At 37.5% G+C, this 21,749-nt stretch overlaps 1 protein-coding gene across 1 annotated transcript in view; it reads left to right on the top strand.

Moving 5' to 3' along the window:
- The first annotated feature begins 1,696 nt into the window (after window positions 1–1,696).
- Wdfy3 (WD repeat and FYVE domain containing 3) overlaps window positions 1,697–21,749 on the top strand; it is a 240,559-nt gene continuing 220,506 nt past the window's right edge. The window contains exon 1 of the mRNA XM_047566015.1: window positions 1,697–2,150. The gene's annotated coding sequence lies outside the window, so the exon portion shown is untranslated. The remainder of the gene's footprint in view (window positions 2,151–21,749) is intronic.

Below are 21,749 nucleotides of genomic sequence, written 5' to 3' on the forward strand. Positions count from 1 at the left end.
TAAATAAAGAATAATTACCCAGGCGCCAAAAGGAAACAAGAACAACAACAACAAATGTGGGCACAAACCCTACCCCACATACATAGGTATTTGGTTTTTAATAATTTATTTCAAAATGTATTATACAATGCTGCCTCAATGAGTTTATTAGGATTTAAGAGTTTTAGACAATGGTGCAGTTTGTTGATTTCAAACATAATTACTAATACTAAAAGATGTAAACTGAAATCTTGAACAGCTACAGGTTATTTTGTAAGGATTAAAGAAAAACATGAATCCTGCTCCCCAAAGGATACTAATATTTTCATCAAATATATATTTTAGGTTTGTTTTTGTATATTCTTTTCGGAGCTTTGAAATGCCTAGATTTTTATAATTAGAGAATCTTGGATACAAACTTTTTATAAAATTACTCATTTTGAAGTAGACTCTAAAAATACATTTTAAGACATTTCTGTCTATATTTGGCCTGTTGGAGGGAATGACCTTTGGAACATTTAGTCAGTGTCTTCTTCTCAAAGGGCAAGGTGCTTTTTCTTAATAGCAGGTGCCCCACAGAAGCAGGAATTGTGACCCCTAAAGCGCTCACACATAATGTCCCTGCGTTTGTGAGCAGTACTGAAACTCGTGGTAATCTGTGAGTAAATCATTACAAAGGGGTCCAATTCCAAAGGCAAACCGGCTAAGAAGGAAACAGCAAGCCCAACTTGCTTCATCTTTATTAGAGGAAATCCTGAAACTGCTGTAAATTGCAGCGCTAGGAAAAACAAGTTTGCCATTAGAGCACTGGTGTTACCACTTCCCCACTCAAAGCTGTTTGAGGGAATCCACTCATAACTGCTGACTCAGTTTGTCCTCAGTGCCAAAACTGAAACGTGACCCAAATTGTCTGCTGGGTTGAGTAGGAACAAACAACAGAGGGGCAAACTGATGATCGCTCAGCAATTCCAGGTTTATCAAACTCTGCTTATTTGGTACGTTTGTTAGGACAGCGAAGGTATAAATAATGCCTTTTCCGGGAAAGGAAAGGAAAACTTAAAATCTCAGGCGACGGACTCAAGGTGATTGACGGAAAGCAACATTTGAGACCCGGCTCTTCAACTCGGTAATGGCCCAAAGCCACAGGAGACCGTGCAGGAGTTTCAAAGCTACGTAGTAAAATAGCTAGCGTGGGCAGTTCTTTTGTACTCCAGCTAGAGTAAAATTAACGCAGTCTTGCGTTTTTCCATTGCTGTGTGACAGCATCCAGCAAATGGGTGTATGGTGAAGGGAAGAGAAACCAGGGGGAGAACCCAGTTGTTCTTTTTCAGCTCAGTCTTCTCACAAACTGGAAGCCAGAGGGGTGAGAACGGCGGGAGAGGGGAGGTGGGATAGGAGAGGGGAGCTGGAGAGCCCAATGCAGGGAGAAAGGGAGTGACGGGCTGTGTGCGTCAGGCAGGCGGAGGGGAGAGGGACGGGGAAAACCGGGGCTAAACTCCAGCGCCCGCTGCCTGCAAAAGGGGGCGAAGCCAGCGACCGAGTGCCGGGCAGGCGGGAAGCAGAGGGAAGGGGAGGAAGTAAGGAAAGAGGAAGGAAAGGCAGGAGGGGGTAGAGGCAGAGTGGCTGTAATTTCAGCGGCCGGCTCAGTAGGAGGAGCAGGAGGGGAAAGAGGAGGATCCAGAGTCAGTCAGTCAGCCTGCCAGCGGGAGGTGGGGAAAGCAGGAGGAGGAGGAGGAGGAGGATTAAAGATGGCCACCAACAGCTGCGGGAAACGGCAACAACCCCTCACTTTCTGGGATGGTCCCTGCGGGTTGGCCCGGCCTTGATGGAGAGGAGAGGCCCGAGGAGCGCCGAGGCTGAGGCGGCGGCGGCGGGGACCCCGCGAGAAGGAAGACGCGGCGGAGCAGGGACCAAGGCAGGAGAAGGGAAAGGCGGCAGCGTCGCTGCCCCGACCGCCTAGCGCCGCTACCCGCCGGGGCGGACCGTACCCGCACCTCGCGGCCCCAGAATCGAGTCGGCCCGCAGCCCCGCTCCCCGCAGCGGGGCTCCCGGGCCCCGCCGCGGACGCCGCGTCTGCAGCCCTCTCCCCGTCGCCTGCGCGCCGCCGGCGCCCGCCGCGGTCCCGCTCCGGGGCCAGGCCGGCCCGCCGGCGCCCTCCCGCCGGCCCTCCGGTGAGTGCCCCCCGCCAGCCTCCCCGCCCCCCGCGCCCGGACAGGCGGCGCTGCCCGTCCGGCGCACCCGGGCCGCTTTGTTCGCTCCTGGGCTGAGGCGCTGCCCGCTCGCGGCCCTGCGCTCGCTGCCCCTTGGGACAGGCCGCGGCCCAGCTGCTGTCCTCCCCAGGGGCCGCGCTGCCCGGGAGCTGCCGCCACCGCTGCCATCCGGGCTGGCGGCCTGGCCCGTGTCCTCCGCTGCGGCCTGGAGAGGGCGCCGTCGCGGTCGGGTCGGGGTAGGGGTCACGGGTGGCGGGCGGAGGGGAGCGGAGCTGGGGTATTTCGGGGACTGGGGGAGGAGGGGGCTGGATGTTGCTTGTAGTAATAAGCAGCGGGGGCGTAATCTGGAGGTCCTGGGCGCCCAGGGATGGGGTCAGGCCGGCCCTCTCGCCGGGTCTGCGCCCCCGGAGCCCCCCGCGCCTGGGCGCAGCGGTGCGAGGCCTCCATCCCTTGGGCGCAGTCTTCAGGGCTGCGGGCCTCCTGGCTCATCCCCCTACGCCCTGCGCTGGAAACCCTTCTTTGCAGCCAGAGATGCTCCTAGTCTCCTGTGCAAGGGATGTGGTGGCATTGCAAACATTCACGGTTACAGCGGGGTTTAAAAAGCACCAATGACCTTTCTCATCAAAGCCATCTAGCCAGTATTTGAGCCTGAGGTGCTGCGTTTCAGTTGATTTGGACCATTTAATTTAGTGATCTACAATATTGGGTCTTTCTTCACAGAAATAATATGATAAGATCAGTAGAAGGGTTGTTTATTGTGTATGTAAACTCTTTCATGGACTTGCAGTTCCTTAAAAATGGTTGTTTTTCTGTGGGAAGATGGTGCTTATGCATACAAAAAAACTATTTTTGTTCTGTAACGGGCATGAATTGGTTATTGCCAACTGGTTGTTATGTAGTTTGAAAACCAAACAATTAAAAAAAGAAAAACAAAACCTTTTGCATTAAGATAGCATATTTTCAGGTTAGTATTTGTTTGGTAGCTGCTTTAGAACAATTCATTTCCACCAACAGGCCATATAACAAAACTTAACAGAATAGAACCAAGAATGTGCTGATTTACAAAAACTAGACGTGGTATTAGTACATAGGTCTAGTAAAAAATAAATCCCACTTTAAACAGATTAAAAAAAAACTTTTATAATGGAACTGTAAATATAGGAACTAACTTGGCATGTTTCTATATTTGAAAATATATATTGAATTATTCTTGAGAATTCTGCCTGTGATATTTGAGCATTCTTAGTGTGTGTTATACTTTGGACCATTCTCAGGCTTCTGGAAATTCAGGTTTTAAAAGTTTCTTTTTCTGAGTTGAAATTAATTCATGTGAAAATGTGCTTCCAACTTAAAATTTCTGCAAAAAGAAGATATGAATTGGAAAACGTTTTCTGGTCTGTCTTGTGAAAATCTGAAAAAAAAATTAAATGGTAGTGTAATATTTCAATGTCAGTTGGATTCTTTACTTTGAAGATTTTGAAGTTCAACTACTCAATTTTGCAGTTGTTAAAAGAGTTTACATCAGGCATTCTTCAGTTCATGCATGTGCTTCCTAGTGGCCTTGAAAAATCCAGAAATTATATGCATAATGTAGCATATATTTGCATTTTTTCCAGATAAAGAGTTCATAAAGTCAAAAGGATCTGGCTCCACCAAAGACTATGAACCACAGGCCATACAATTAAAGAATGAATTTCCTAGCCGAGCATTGTGGCCCTTGCCTGTGGTGGCAGCCCAGGACAGGCTGAGGCTGGAGAATGGCTTGAGCTCAGGAGTTCAAGACCAGCCTGGGCAGTGTAGTGAAACCTCATCTGAAAGATAAACAAATAACTAAGTAAATTTTCTGTGTTTGGAAAGTTAAAATTCTTAGGAATTTATTAAATAATTCATGTACTTCTCATCATGTCTAAGTAATATAAGTGTTTGTAATTGAGAATTTAGCACACAGGAATAGCTTTTCATATATTTTCATTCAGACATCAGGAAAATGTTAATTCCCTGAGGTGGGGAAATAAATATTTAGAGAGGCTTATTTCAAAGTCATATAGATATTCACAGGCCAACATTTGAGCCGATCTCAGATTGTCTAAATTCAGAGTCAGTATTTTTAATAACCAGGCAATGCTAGACTTCAAATCAGTAATAGCATTTGATTGATGTTATAATGAGTAATAGATGTTTTAGTTAGAAATGAAAAATGTGTCTGAGATTATAATAATACACTAACTGTATACTGGGATTTTGAAGTCATGGAGTCCCAGTAGAAAAAAAGCTTGATGATACTGAGTCCTATTCATGGTATTAGTCTGAAATCACACCTAAAGTAGGCCCATTTCTACTGATAGGATCATTCACCCTCTGATTGTACTATTTCCTGTAATTACAAATTCATTACTTTTTTTGACACTTTTAATCTTTATGTCATATCAAAGTCTGCCTTCCTGCTTTCCACCAAGTTCCAGTTTTCTCTTTGTATACATGATGCCTTTGTCATCCATAAAATTAAGAAATAAATGACTCCTCCTTTAATTTTTTTTGAGTCTAGCTTATTAAGGTGTAGTTTACATGCAGTAAAAACTGTGAACTTTTGCATACAGATCTATGTGATCTATGTGTACAATTGGGTAATCTCTCCCACAATCAAAACAGAACATTTCCATCACTCTGTTACTCCAAAAAAGTTTCCTTATGCATCTTTTTGTCAGTTCTCTTCCTGTACTAGCCTTAGCCCCTGGCAAACTTTAATCTAGTTAATGTTCATATAGATGTCCATTTTGTCCTTTCTAGAATATCATGTACTTGAAATAATAACGTATGTTGCCTTTTGTGTCATCTTTCACCCAGCATGTTTTTGGTATTCTTTACGTTATTGCATGTGATAGGTTTTTCAGTGATGGGCTGGTGTTTTCACAATCTGCACCTACCCCTCCCACCCAAATACCTAATTTATTGCATTTGCTAATTATTGTAGTGTAAACACTGTCACCTTGGCCTATTTTAAAATCCCTAAACCAGTTTGCAGAAATTCTGAAAACTTAACAGTGGGTTCTAGCTTGAGCATACTACTAAATTGTTGGTTTGTTTTTTCTTTTGTTGAGTAGCTTTCTTTCATATCAAGGTATCACAATTTGTTCATCTATTCATGAGTTGATGAACTTCTGAGTGTTTCTTAGTTTTGGTCAACTGTGAATTAGAATACTGTGAACTTTTGCATACAGATCTATGTGAAGAACCGAAGTTCTCAGTTTTCTTGAGTTAATACCTAGGAGTGGGATTATTGCAACTTGCTTTTCATTATCTGTAGTCTTGTAATGACTTCCAAAATAACTATACCATTTTGCATACCTACCAGTAATGTATGAGAGTTTCAATTACCCTGCATACTTGATAGGGCTTAGAATTGTCAGTTAATAAAATTTTAGCTATTTGTTAAGTCTTTATTATATGTGTCTTTAATATTTTGGACTTGTTATTTCTTATTTTCGGTAGTATTTGGCTCAACATAGGAAGTTTAGGATAGATATTCCTAAAAATTTTTTTTTTGTATTGATCGTTGGTTACCATAAGGGATGGTGAGATCTTAAAGGATGATCTTGAATTTCTTACTGTACACTTGCCTTTCATGTTATATTTATTTTTAGTAAAGGAATCATTAATTATTCTAATGTTTCACTGTTAACTGTTTTTTAGCTGTGCCTTTTTAAAAAGGTAGATACAGTTTCAAGAAAAATTTAGAATAAAATGATCGTCAAAAAATTATCATAAAGTATTTTTTCAATTTTTACTTATAGAAAAAAAAGGTTGTTACTACCTATATGCCAGTACTTTACGTTGAAAGAATTTCCCACCACTGTTTTATAAACTCATTGAACTATTTCTTAAGAACAGTTAAACTGGTTACCACTTTTTCTGAAATTACTTCTGAAGTATTGAAATCTTTTTTCAAATTTTTTTAGATGTTGATAGACTTTTATTTTATTCATTTATTTATATGTGGCACTGAGCATTGAACCCAGTGCCTCACACGTTAGGCAAGCGCTCTACCATTGAGCTACAGCCCCAGTCCCTCGGAATCTTAATTTTGAAATCTCTTGTCATTCTAATGTGGGCAAGGGGTTGAGTTACATACAACCATAAGAAATTTTAATTTTTAATGTAAATTACTGTGTTGCCTTGTTGGAATATATATCATTGATTAGAAAGGGATATGAAATATAACATTTAAAAAGAATAACCGTATAATTAAGTAGGCATGTTAGATTATAAGTAGGAATAGCCATACTCCTAATTTGAGTGTCCTGCAGTAATAAGAGATGTTTGCATAAACCTCTGGGAACAGTTCTTATAGAAAATGGATAATTTGTTCAGTCATTGATTCATACATACATTCTGTCTTCCTCAGGTTCTATGTCCAGGTAAACATAGGGTCTGATTGCTTTCTTCTTTTAAATATTTTTCCTAATCAACTCCCTCCTCTGCCCGAAAACAGACCTATTTTCAGGTCTGCGTTTCTTTGCTAAAATGTTATAGTGGTCTTTAAATACTTTTATCTCCAATCTCACCCCTTCTCATAGAATCCCCTCATACCCTTTCCATAATGAAGTCTCCCTTTTTTAATTTTGAAAAATACGAAATTATGGTCTTTCCAGTATGCTTTTGGTTTTGCTGCTTCAAATTGTTGAATAGCTCCTAAGTTATTATCTGCTAAAGTAGGAGTCCTAATCTGTACAAAGCTTCATGTGACCTGGCCTCGGTTTTTCTAGTGTCATCTGATAGCCATTCATTTTGTTCATTAAAAAAAAAGTTTGAGTGTCTTCTGTCTGCTATGCACAGTGTTAAGTAACAGAGCTCTATAAAGCAGCTTAAATTGTAGATAACATATACATACTATTGTCAGTTACATTGACAATTATTGCCTGTTATTGTAGTATATAATGCATACTATATTATAGTATAACTGTCAATTATGCCACATCAGAGTACTTTAAGTGCCATGGAGAAACTTAAGGCTGGTCTAAGGGAGAAAGGGAGCCCCGGGGTGCCAAAATGTGGGTGGGATTACCATTTATCAAGGGCCATATAAGAAGTTCTCTCTATTAAGGTGACATTTGAGCAGAGATTTGAAGCAGTTGAGGGAGTGAGGGTTGTAGATCTGACAGAACAGGTTCTGAGGCCTAGAAGCAGTAGGATGCTTGACATGTTCAGAGAGTACTAAAGGGTTGGTTGCAGAGAGGTAAGAGAGAAAGTCAGGGTGATGGAGGCACCAGCCTTCTGTTTAGGTTAGTATGAGGACTGTAGCTTCTGAGCTTAGTGAGTTAGAGCCTACATTGCATCCTCTGCATGGACAGAGATGCCGTCCTGTCTTCTGCTTGATGTTTCTTAATTGCCGTTCTCTCTTGCCCCATACGTTTCCTTCTACCTACAATAGCCCTTGGTCACCCCTCCTTGGCACCCTTTATTGTACCCCAACTTGTTTGTCTCCTCTTTCTAGGCCATGGTTTTGAGGGAAAGACCTAGATTTCTCTTTAACTTCCAAATTCCTGTTCATTGAATTATAGAATTGCTGAATATGGGATTAATCATTGAAAATTGGTAGAAGGATACCAACAACATTGCATAGTGACTGTGAGCTCATGTGGACATGGACTCTGTTTTGCTGAGCACTGTGTCTTTAGTGCCCGGGGCAATGAGTTGTGTGGAATAGGTACTCAGTGAATACTTGGTGAATGATCGGGTGCATGTCCATGTACCAGCTCTGTGCTAGCTCTTTGCTCTGCTTCCTTGAAACCCATGAATGAACTTCCCCAAGATCTGTTAACATGTTTGCTGACAGCTGTATACTTTTACTAATGTCAAGCTCAAGAAGTGCCAAATATGTGGGAAATTCCTGCATTCATTCATCATAAACAAATACAATAATAAAGAAATATGGTAGCAAAGAAATGTAGAAATAATTTATCTCCAGGTCAAATAGGTAATGTTCATTGTGGAATGTTTTGGCTTATTCATACTTATGTTTCCCTTTCTTTGGTGGGAATTTTGAGATTAATTTAGTACTGGGCCTCTAAATCTTTAATAAACAAAACACCACTTAGAATAGAAATTCTATAAACAACTGAAATTCTGGTTCTGCAGAGTGAAAAGTCATGAATTTCTTAGGGGTTCATATGGCTGTACAAGGAACTATTCCTTGATTTATTTACCTGACTCTACTGGTTCAGGTCTTACGTGTTTTAGAGTCTAGAAGTCTCAGACTCAAGCATGGTCCTTTCAGCCCTGGCACATCTAGGTATTGTCATGGGCACGGAACTGTTACCTGTAATTCCAAGTCATCCAGTCTATATGCTTCCATATGCTGTTTGACCTCTAGTACCTGCATGTCTTGGAAACTGCCTGGGAAGGACACCAGCAGACTTCAAATACTGTTATCTGTAGAAGCTGTAAGGCTTAAGGCAAGACCTTTAATGTTAGTGATGAGTCACCACCTTCCCACCATTTTTGTTTAACCAAAAATCATTTTGTCCAGTAGATTGTATGTAATGGGTCATAAACACTGGATTACTGATCTTCCAAAGTGTTGTACTCTATTAAATTTTGTCCATCTAAACTGTAATTTCACTAAAGTGCTGAAGTTTTATTTTGAGTTTGAGGTTCTGTTTTGTTGTTATTTTAATGTTAATAGTTAGGGTCTTGTTTTATTTCTCATAGAGTGATCTTACTGTTAAATAGGGCCCATGGTTTTCTCAGTCAAGAAAATTATTTTTTCTTATGTTTTCTCAGTAAAGTTTCTTTTTACACTTTTGTCATCTTCTATTTTTGTATTTTTGTGTATGGTATATTGTGAAGCACAGTGTTAATAATGCCTTTAATTATTATTTTAAGTTTAATACATCATTATTTTGTGATATTCCACAAAAGAGCATTATGTTGATCAGGTGCTGCAGTACTTGAGCAAGCTCAAGACTTAAACCGAGTCCCTCTTTAGTAAGGAGAACTGACGTGGGTGGTATGCCAGTTACACATTTTGGTGAAGTTAAGGGCTTAGATTTGAATGTTTAAATCAACTGGATACATGTGAAGCTTTGGTGGATTTAAAGTATTCTTGGGTTTTGTAGTTTAGAGAACTACTGAATAAGTGAGAAACTTAAAAAATACAGTCGTTCAATTCTTTTGTATATGGCCTAATCCCTTTAAAGTTCTAATTATTACTACCATTAAAAGATTAGTTCCTGTTTGTAATGGCACTTCAGAGGCCCAGAAATTTAAGATTCTTGTTCTGCCTCTGCTGGAGAGCTGTGTTGCTTTGGGCAGGTCAGCAACCTGACTTCTGGTTCATTTCTTGGCAGCCCTTTCCATTCTAAGTGCTGGAGATAATAGTGGTAATTGGGTTCTGACACAAACTCTTAGCTTTCCTCATTTTCTTAAACCCTTGGTATGTAGGCATGAGTGAAGATCACGGGACAGGGTGCTTTTTAACATGTTGTAATAGGTATGTCGTCAACACTTGATGAATAGGCTACATTTTTAGTACCAGTTCTAGCTTCTTCCTGTGTAATCTTTACTCCTTGCTTGTTTCCCTCTGTTCATCAGCCAGTATAGACTCAAAGGAAGCCAATTTATTTAATTGTAGGTAAGAAAAACAGGAATCCGATACATGGCTGTTATTTAATCCATTAAAAATTAAGCCCAAATTGTTTTATCTGCTGTTTTCTCTGTAGGGGGCGCAGCTCATTTGTTTAACTTGTATATTTATTGCATTGCTCTAATGAAATTAACTGGACATAAATTTCACTTTATAAATTGTATGATTTAGGAGATGGTTGTTTTCTGTAGGACTGAACACTTTAAAAATAATTCCTACAAATATTTTCCCAAAGTATTCAAATTACTTAGTACATTTTAAGTGTTTGAGTTTAGAAAAATAATTAATTTACCTGTTTTAACTTCTCTTATTTACTAAACTGTATTACTTTACTGATTTTTTTTTTAATTTTAAGTTTTAAAGTAATTACAAACTTTCAAGAAGTTGCAAAAAGAGTGCAGAGTCCCTGTACCCGTCACCCATCTTTCCCCCATGGTAACATCCTAATTATAATACAAAATTTAATTACTAAAATCATAGTGATCTTACTTCTTTTGAAAGTGTTGACAAATACAAGACTGTTGATATTTTTATCTTACTTAGAGAGTGAAGATGTTGATGAGTACAGAATTCAAATTGTGTGTTTTATTTCTATAGGCAACAGATCAAAGATGCATTTCTTCTCTGTATTTTGTACAAAAGGGTGACAGGTAACTAGGCAAATGGCTCATTTTTTTCCCACTGGGTAATTCTGTCAGAGCTATGGACATAGTCATGTAAATTTTTAATTACATGGCATTCTTCCTAATTCCTCCTTGCTAGACCTCTTTATTTAATCACAACTAAGCTTACTTACTGGCAACATTTATTCTTTTTTAAAATTTTTTTTCTTAATTATAAATGGACACAATACCTTTGTTTTATTTATGTTTATGTGGTACTGAGGATCGAACCCAGTGCCTCATGCATGCTAGGCAAGTACTCTACCACTGAGCTACAACCCCAGCCCCAGAACTTTTATTCTTAACATGTAACTGAATATAAAAGAAGAACTATTCAGCAGTTAGTCAAGGAATGGAAAAAGTGTCTGTTATCACTGTGCTGAATATAGAGGAGATTTTGGAAAACTGGAAAGGGGTGTTTATTGTATAGCTAAATAAACAGAGATAGAACATTACCACATATTGTATAATGTATTTCAGCAGATTTTATTGTCTCTTTAAACACATTAACTTGGGCATATAATTGGCTTTCATTATACAGTTGTTGAGTGAATAAATGTACATAGTAATAAGTATGTTGTCAGAAAATTATGTAAGCCTTATGAAAATAAATGTTTATTGTCACGCTTAGAAATTCTAAGACTATCTGCTGTCAAGTGAAATAATGATAATACAGGTTTTGTGTTTCCTTTTTCTTTTCCTTTCCTAGAAATCTTTTATTTTTTGTGCTGGGCTGGGGTTCAAACCCAGGGCCTGATGCACACTAGTCAAGTACTTTACCACTGAGTTACATCCCCAGCCCTCACCCTAGAAATCTCTGGTTAAACTCATAATCAGATTTCTTGGATTAAAACCTCATTTTTACTCTGAATTTCAAGTTGTGTCTCTATGACATTGTTCATTAAAACACAGTGAAAGGTCTGCTAGATGGTAAATGTCATAGTTAACAAGTATAAAATAAAAATAAAATCTGTCATTTGTTTTTTAGAATGATTGTGTATTGATTGCCTAATAATTCTATTTAGTTTGAATTATTTGCATAAGAGTAGTGACTAAATTGGAACAATAAGGGATTAGACTTTTTGCCTAGGAACCTAAGTTCTTATTTCCCAAAATGATGATACAACATAAATTGACCTGAGTGATGCTGTGATCTTTAATAATTCTGTAAGTTTTTTTCCTAAATATTAAATGTCTTGTGTTCTGTGGTTAGCATTATTGGTACTATAAATGGATGTTGAAGACATTGGTAGTTTGCCCTCGACAACAAATATAGTGGAGATAAGATAGATGAATCATTGAATAGTATGTGATTATTCTGAGAGGTGAGTAGTTCTGTGGACTCTTAAGGAGAAGCAAGATTACTTTTTGTTCAAGTGATTAGGAGAGCCATACGGTGATATTTGATCTGAATGTCAAAGGGTTGATAGAATTTTCATAGTGAAAATTGTAAAATTTACTTATGACAAAATTTTAGAAAATTATAGGATCAGTTGCCTTCATTATCAGTGAATCAGAAGAGACTTTTTGGGGAAAAATAGTCTAACTTTAATATTTAAGATTAAGACAAGTATCAGAAATAAAATACTTTGGAAAAAAATACTTTTAACATAAAAATCTTACTTTCTTTGCTCCTGAAGCTTTTAACAACTAGGTTATAAAAATCATACTGAATATGACTTCCCTGGCATGTATTTTTTAAAAATGTTATTGCGTATATTTAAAGTATACACATGATAAGATACGTTTGTGAAATGAGTTAACATAACCATCATCTCACATAGTTAACCATTTTGTTCTTGTTTTGTATGTGCAAAAGAGCAGCTAAAATCATTTAGCAAGGATCACAAATACAGTGTGATTTTATTAACTGTAATCTTCAGGTTGTACATTAAAACTCTAGTTTTGCTCACCCTACATATCTGTTACTTTGTATTGTTTGACCTACATCTCCCCATTTTCCACCCTGTACCTGAACCATGATAGTAGCTATTTTATTCTCTATCTCTATATTTGACTTTTTCTTTTCTTTTCTTTTAAGATTCCACATGTAAGTGAGATCCTGCAGTGTTTTTTTTTACTGTGTCTGGCTTGCTGCACTTAGCAGAATATCTTTCAGGTCCCTCCATGTTGTGAGAAATGGCAAAAGATCTACTTTTCTAAGGCTAATATATATTATATGTATATATTATAAGGTATATTATATAATCTATATATGCATATATCACAGTTTCTTTATCCATTCATGAGTCAGTAGACACCTAGTTTGTTTGCATATTTGCGAATAATGTTGCACTAAACATTATTAGGAGTGCAGATGTCTTTATGAGATGATTTCATTTCCTTTAGGTATATTCCCAGAAGAACTGCTTGGTCATATGGTAATTCTCTTTTTAATTCCTTAAGCAACATCCAAACTGTTTTCCATAATGGCTGACCCATCTACCATGTAGTCCCTGGACACCCATTAGGGATTGGTTCTAGAACTCCTGAGGATATCAAAATCTAAAAATGCTATAATCTCTTTATAAAATGGCATAGTATTTGCATAAAACCTATACACATATATAGACTACTTATAATACCTAACACCATGTAAATGCTATGTAAATAGTTATTATGCTGTGTTGTTTAGGGAATAATGACAAGAAAAAGCAGTCTATGCATGTTCAGTACAGAGATGCAATTTTTTTATATTTTCAATCCAAGTTTTGTGGAATCCATAAATGTATAACCTGCAGATATGAAGGGCTCAATGTCTTTTTTTAAAGCTAATTTAATCTGTTGGATTAATGACAGATATGCTTTATATATTTCATTTAATTTGTTACATGCAAAAATAAATTAGATGAGTTATCTCCTTTGTGCAAGATGAAAATTGACATATTGCTGCTTTATTATTTTTGAAGTTCCAATGTTTAAATTATTTCTATTACTTTTGAGCAAAATAACATTAGAAAATGTTGTGGCTGTGGAGTTCAGCATTGCTGAGAAGTAGCTATCTGTATAGGCCTGAAGAATAGTCTGTGGAATGAAAGGAAAGGAAGATGTGGAGGACTGACCACATGCAGAGGAAAAGAGGAAAGGGGAGAGAAAATAAGAGTTCTTCCTTAGGTCATTCAGGATATTGAAGCCATATTATCCTATTCAAGCCTACAACATTTCTGAAATCTAGTTTGTCAAACTTACAAAGAGCAGAAAATCTTTTGAGTTAGCATTAGTTATATGATAAATTTTAATGAAAAATGGCACCATAACATTTGTGTTCTTCACCTCCTTTTCCATAGAGACTAGGATTTGCATTTGCATCACCAGCGTAAATACGTTCAGTGATTCCCAGGTTGTCTTAGTTGCATAACCACACAGGGGTTGGCATTGGTGTATATACTTTCAGGAGCAGGTGGAGAGCCTGTCAAGGCATGGCAACTGCTGAAAGCACACCAAGGCCACTACTGTCCCTGACATGTACCTGTGTGGTTGTGGCAGGGTTGGGGAAAATTACCACACAGCCGTTCTAAGGTGGTTATATCAGTGCTGTCTGTTCATAGCTTGGAGAGGAGCATTGCATTTTCATAGAAAACTTGGTTATAGAAAATTTTTCATAGAAATTTTTTTTCTCTGTAGATTTTCATGCACTGTGAATTTGCTTGGCTTGACTAATTCTTTTTTGTTTGTTTTCTTCAGTGCCAGGGAACAAACCCAGGGTCTCATTCTACCACTGAACTATACCCCAGCCCCATGACTAATTATTTCATTAATAATCAACCACATCTTGATCACTGCTTACCCACACTGAAAGATCTTTTAAGGGAGCCTCATATGCCAGCCTTTTTTCTTCCTACCCTGCTTGTTGACATCCACTTTGGGGAAGAGTTTAATCTCTGTTCTGCATATCCTGATGTCACCCGACAAAGATTCATTCCAGTCCAATGAAGAGCCTGTTTAGCAAGCTCTATTTTGATGGCAGGAAATTGTTCGCATTCCACTATCTGTTAGTTTGGGGTGGGGTTATTTCTTACATGGCTTATAGTTATTAATCACACCTGTGTGTAACTTCTTGCGTTTTCTTAAAGTTTAGAAAAGCTCTTCAATAGCAGGTGATGTCTATTGACATCCATATATTTTGTGTGTAGTCTCACCCTTCTAAAGTGGCAGGCGTAAGTGCTATGCACAGGCTTCAGTTATGTTTTTTCATCCCATCAGCTGTTATCATTAAGAGATCTATAAAAAGGTCCTATTTTTATTAAAAAAAAATTAAAGATGGTGAAGTGACTTCCTTAGTAAAGAATCTTCTGACTTATTGAAATTGTAGTTAAAACTAAATTATTATTTCCCCATCATTTGAATCTGTTTTCTTCATAAGAGTTCAACTCACACTAATTTTAGTTGCAAAGAAAAGAAACATGTCTGTGGCAGGAAGTTACAAGATAAATATATTGACCAGTAACTTACTGCCAGATGCCTGAAATACAAAGAAATCCTACCAAAATAAACAGGGGTGAAATAGGCTTTTGAAAGATAAATATTAAACATAGCATTAGGTTGAGGAAAAGTTATAGGAATATAAAATTAGAACAGAGAAAAAAATGATTGCTTGATGAAAGGGTAAATTAAATTAGTCCATGATGTGAGATGTGTTTTGCATTGGATGAATTGATGAAAGATTTGACGTTGCAAGCCAGGTGCAGTGGTGCATCTAGCATTTCTGGAGGTTGAAGCAGGAGGATTAGGAGTGCAAAGCCAGCCTCGGCAATTTAGTGAAGCCTTAAGCAACTCAGTGAGACCCTGTCTCTAATTAAAGTATAAAAAAGGGCTGGGGACGTGGTTCAGTGGTTAAGTGCTCCTAGGTTCAATCCCTGGTACCAAAAAAAGTTTGACATTGCACCGTATTGTATCACAGAATAGGTGGAATACATTTGACGCTCCTTTACTTGCCATCTGAATCCTTGATTTGTTTGTTTTTTTTTTTTTCCATTCAGCAAGTTTACAAGTGTCTATTTTGTGTGCTGAAAATATTAAGATGGTAAGATACTATTCTTTCACACAAAGAGCTTGTACAAGTGCTAGTTTAGATTATAAATAGGTAATTATTAAATAACATAATAACAGCATCTGTTCTGAGATTTCATTGGCTTCCCCCAACAAGTATTTGGATTTCCTTATTATCCATTGTACTTCTTCCTGCAGCTCTCTTGGCATATAAGGGACCTGAGGTAAATACACATACTTTTGTCCTTGAATCTTGGGCCACTTGGTATTTTTTTTCTTTATATTGAAGATCACCCCATTAGTGGTTTGTTCTTTATATAGGATTCAAGATTGTAAAGAAAGCCAATGAAGGGAATAGCTTTAATGAGGAAATAATATTAGTAACAAACTAGATTTTCAAGAAAATGGTAGGAATCACATTTTGGGGCACTAAATAGAATTAGAAGTTGAATAAGTTTCATAAAGAAGAATTTATCATTGATTGAAAGAGGCACTGATTTATATGACTAAATATATACATACTTCATTGCTTTTTGTATTTTATTTGTTTTATATCAAGAAATTGCCACTAAAACTCTTGGGAATCAGATAGCTACTTCAACATGCTATAATAGAATTTATTTACAAAATGGAATGTAGTAATTTCCTCTGTTTTTAAAAGTTGCAGTCTGGTGATTGAAAAATAATGTTTGGCATGTAATTGTCCAGAATCTTTTCCTGTATTATGTTATTGTTTTAAAGTAGTACTGATTGCAAAGTTTAGCTCATACCATGTAGGAAATAAATTTTTTCTTTTATTTGCTATACTTATAAATTCATTAAGTATACTTAACCTTTGCCTTATCTCAAGATTTGATGGAGTTTTGTCATATTTATGATGTGAGAGAGCATGACTGAGTTCTAGAATTAGGGGAGGGGATACTTTAAATGCACAAATTAGGATGAGTCCACTTTTGGGAATAGTACTGTATGTTGGAGCCAATCTAGCCTGGAGGTGTGGAGAAAAGTCCTCTTTAGTAAGCCCTGCCAGGAGAAGAGCAGTCCAAGAATAATCCATTCAGTCTGTTGGTAATGGGAATTCATGATGAAGATGCAAATAGAATCTGTGATATGAGGGTGTGTATGTGTAAATAACTAAATGAACAGGAACACACCTGCAACATATTTTATATGACTGGTCACCCCAAAATTCTCTTGTGGGTACTGGACTGTAATAATGGCCTGCTACCAGTGCTAGGGATTGGGACTGGTAATTGAAAGCAGTTGCCTCAGTCTTAAGAAGAGAGAGCAATGACCAGAGTAGGGACCTCCAAAAGTGTCAGAACAGAAGCTTAGTTAATATAAGAGCTATAAACAGGGTTAGGAGAGCCAGAAGAGATAGGGGTAGAACAGGGTGGGCATCAGAATAAGCTAAAAACACTAGTCATTCTAATTGGGAATATAGATGCTGGGTAATGTTGATGATGACTTTATCCAGAATTGAAGATAGGGACCAAAACTGTCATAAGTCCATATTAATGATCTGTGATTTAAGTGAAAAGAGAAGTAGAAGCACATGGAAATCAGAAACAGCCTGGGTTTGACATTATTTATATTAAGGGTCTTTTAAGGGGAAAAACGTTAATCATTGTTAATCAGTAATCCTTTAGTCTGCTTTATTGGCACTGGTGTGGCATCACGAGATGTAGAAAACTGCTGATGCCTCACAGTAGCATCTTTAACAGGGAACTGCTGCTGAAATGAACAGACTTAAGTTTTGGCATAAATATGCTTTCTTGCACAATAGGAGGATATGAAAAAGCATGTTAGGCATGAGAGTTCTAATGTCACAATTCTGAAGGCAACATCACACTGTTAGGAGTTTAGTCTCTTAGTGGGGTAAGAGGAAGCAAGGGAAATTCATGGTTATGATACTTTGAGGTTAAAATGAGAGCCCTCTACACTTGTCATTTACTTCCTAGAAAAATTCACATTAGCAAGTTTTTGGTTGCAGTCATTTGACACTTGCTGTTTTGAGGAGAGGAAAAGGCTTTAATGGACCCATACTGGGATCTGTGTAATGAATTGAACACATGGAGCTTGGACAAACAGAGCCACAGTTGCTTCAAGGACCTCATTAGCAGATTGGATACCTTCTTTCTAGACTACTGCCACTAAGGTGGCTTCACTCTAAAAGAATTGACCTTTCTGTCTTACCTTTTCAGTTTTTATATTCCAGTAAAGAAAGATTAGATTAACCTTGTTCAGATCAGTACCTACCTCAACCACAGCCAGGGAATGCAGAGTTATGAGGTGTGGTCATAGCCTCATAACTTTATTTCTGTGTTCTGGGGGCCGTTCTCAAAGAAGAGGAAATCAAAAGTCTGGTAGCCCTCCTAAGAGGTGTCTAGAACATCTCAGCTGTTGGTAGCTTAAGCACCCCTTTTCTTTTGTCTTCTTTGTGCTTACCACCCATTTATGTAAAAACAGAGGTAATCTTGCTTTTCTGTCTTTTGATGCATTTTTTTTTATAGTGGAAGAAAATCCAAATGTAAGCCAAGGTTCCTCATACTATGGTTCCTCATGCCAAAGTTCCTCATGGAGAGACATTGTCATAGCTCTGTTGACTTTGTATAATACCATGTTGTCTCTGGTTCTATTGTGATTATTTTTTGATATTTTACAACCTAAGTTTAATTTATGCCAACTCTTCATAAACATGACTGGGGGAAAGGAAAAATAAATTAAAGGAAAATGTATCAAATGGGAAAGACAGGGTTACTTATTACACCCAGTGACTAGTAAGGAAAGAAACAGTGGCTACAGTCCTAGTTTTGTATCTGTGTACAAAGCCTTAACCTGTTTTACTTCTGAGTTTGTATTTCTGTTACCTTTGGCTAGTATCTTGGCTTATAAGGGCTCTCTGTCTCTAGCAAGGGGACTCAGCCCTTCATTCCTGAAAGGTTCTGAGCCTTGGTAGTTCCAGCTGTATGGAATTATGAATCTTCCATTATGCAAGTCAATTTTATAGCTTCCATTTTTATTAACTTTTCTTTTGTCTTGAAGAAATCATCCTGAGTGTGAAAAACTCAGTTTTCAATAGAAATAGTTTTGTCTCCTAATATTTCTTCCTTATGTACCCAATAAAACTAGATCAACAGATTTCAGAGTTCTTGAGTCAAGAAGCAAACTTTGAGAGCAGATGGAAGATGCCACCAGCACCATCACCACTTGGATCCCACATTCAGTATGTTTTAAAGGTGGGAGACATTGTGTATTGGGGACAGTTTAGAGCCTGTTTGGTACACTGCAGGACAGTACCCTAGTTTTAGGTCTTAGGTAGGGCAAAAACATGCATATCAAGCTTCAAGAAGGCTTTACCTACTACTTTGGGGACATTTGTGTCTGGACAAGAGTCTGGTTGATAAGACTCCTGATGGTAGATGGTTATCTACCTCTTGCCATTTAAAGTAAATTCTTGGATCAGAGCCCCTGTGATTTATATGAAGCATTCACTCATCTTGAATGGTGGTATTGGCTGAGGCAAATTCAGAATTGGTGTTTATTACAGTGGGGGCTATCCATCACTGCTGCTATAATGTGAAGGACTTGATGTAATTTGCCTGCTCAGAGGCAGTCGGTAGTGGCATCAGGCAAAGAATTATCAGTAGTAGAAGTAGTCAGGCCTGTTGATGCAATTGAGCCCTTGCATAACAGCTGCTCCTTCCACCTGGTTGTTTGCATGAACCTGTGGAGCAAGGACCAGCCAGGCTGGTGAGGCGTATGACCTGTTCTGTAATGTGAGTCATCCTTTTCCCCCAACTATGAAGAGTCTATGCTTCAATTTTGCTTTGGCAGTGGCAGAATTCTCTTAAAAATACACATGGGAAGGAATTTTGGGGTTCTGTGGTCTTGTAACATTCAAATAGCTGTTCCCTGAATCTCCCTATTTATCCTTCAGATCTTTTCAAGGTCATTGATCATGGCACAGGAGAGAGAAGGACTGTAGGCTCCCCAGCCACTTCTTTCTACTACAAAGTAATTTATTTTCTAAGTTTCCAAGACTTAAGCAAGATTTTTAGCCAACATCCAATGAATATACTTTTAACTTCTTATTATCTTAGTTGACTCAAATCTTTGACTTGACTTTTTGATTTCATATTTTGTACTTTCTCATAAAGGAATTCATTTAAAATATTTTGTTTTTAGAGTGGTAATATGGCATATATCCTTTGTGAAGGCATGTGTGTGCATGTATATATAATACACATACATACTTATTTGAGCGTAAAAAATGTCTGCAGACATACTCTAATCAGTGATCATCTTTGGGGAACTGGGTTAAGGGAAGAATTGGTATTGTAGTAGAGAGTAGCTTTTATTGTTTTACTTCAAAAAATGTGTTCTAAGAATATATTTTCATAAATATGAAAAATGGCAGCCTATAGATTTTGCTTCTTAAAGTTAGGAGAGAGAATTTGAGGATAATTAACAACTAATAAAGTCTTATATAAAGCTGTGTTGTACTGCCAACAAAAAAATATGTAGTGTCCTTTTATTTTTATTTTAGCATGTGTATTTCAATAATGGATGCTTACTGAAAGTAATTGCATGAGTTAGTTTTTCCATGTAGTTACTGTTCGATTGAATTTTTTTGCTATCAACATAAAGTTTCCATTTAAAACTTGCTATATAATAACAAAAGGTACAATGTATCCTCATTTTAAATGTCTATAATTCAGGGATCAAATGACAATAAGAAATTGCAGGAAGAAGGCCTCAACATGTTATTCTCCTCTGTTAATTTTAGGTTTCACATCTGGGCATCTGATAGGGACACAATGCTCTCAAAGTCTTGTAACTAGGAATATAAGGGCTTGTTTTCCAAAGTCCAGTTTTAGTATGTGTAGGGCAGATTGCATCATCTTCAAGCTTTCTGTTAGATGCTGATTTTGTCACCTTCTACAGAGCAGTCTTTTTTTTTTTTTTTTTTTTTTTTTTACTGTCCTGGGGTTGGAACCCAGAGCCTTGCACATGCTAGGCAAGCACTTCACTGAGGTACATCACCAGCCTTGTTTTCTCTTTTCAAAAAATACATTCATCCAAATATATATATAAATAAAAGCTGACAAATAATAAGTTTAAAACTCAATAAATTTTCTCAATGAACATTTGCCATTTGAAGAAAAATGAAAAAGCTAGCTACAGATTTGGAAAAATATTTGCAAAACATATATCTAGCAAAGGATTTAAACCGAAATGTACCAAGAAGTCTCAATTCAATAAGACAAAGAACTCTGTCAAAAAATGGACAAAGGATTTAAATAGACATTTCACGAAGGCTGAATGAATAATCATACATAGTATGTAGAAAGATACAGGTACTCTATTTGGCATGGGAGGAATGCAAATTACCATACTACGACATATTCCCTAAAATGGCAAAAATGAAGTCTAGCAGTATTAAGTTTGGTAAGAATGTGTAGAATTGAAATTTCCTCTAATACATTGCTAGTGAAATGGTGTAGCCACTTTAGCAAAAAAGCGCTACGTTGTTTGCAAATTTAAACATATTCCTTATGAATTATAAATTCCATTCCTAGGTATATACCCAAGAGAAGTGAAAGCAAATGTCCATGGAAAGACTGACATCTATAGCAGCATTATGTAAAATGTTTTAGATTTGCTTTTCACGAATAATTAATATTGAACATCCTTTCATGTGCTTGTTTGCTGTGTCTTTTTGTGTTGACATCTTGCTCTTTAAAAAATTAGTTTGCTCATTTTTATTCAGTTACGAGAGTTTGTTGTATATTTGAATACCAGTAGGGTCTGTGTTTTACAAATAATTTCTCCCAGTTTGTGGTTTCTTTTTCATTTTTACAACAGTGTTTTTGAAGAGCAGAAATCAATTTTGGTGAAGTCCACTTTTGGTAATTTCTTTTATGATTTGACCTTCTTAATGTTCTGTCAGAGACTTCTTTGCCTAACCCAAAGTCACAATGACTTTGCCCTAAACTTCTAACAGTTTTGTAGTGTAAGCATGTACATTTATATCTATAATCCTTTTTGAGTGAAATTTTGCATATCATGTGACTTCTAGGTTCCTTGAATTTATTTTGCATATGGGTATCCAATTGGTCTACTACTTTTTGTTGAAAAGTTTTCCCCTTCTTTATTAAGTTTCTTGAACATTATTGTCAAAAATCTATTGACCATATTAATTACCTATTTCTGGAATCTCTGTTCTTTTCCATTGACCTATTCTTACATTAATACTACACTATT

Source organism: Sciurus carolinensis, chromosome 10 (assembly GCF_902686445.1).
Source record: "Sciurus carolinensis chromosome 10, mSciCar1.2, whole genome shotgun sequence".
Lineage (NCBI taxonomy): Eukaryota > Metazoa > Chordata > Mammalia > Rodentia > Sciuridae > Sciurus > Sciurus carolinensis.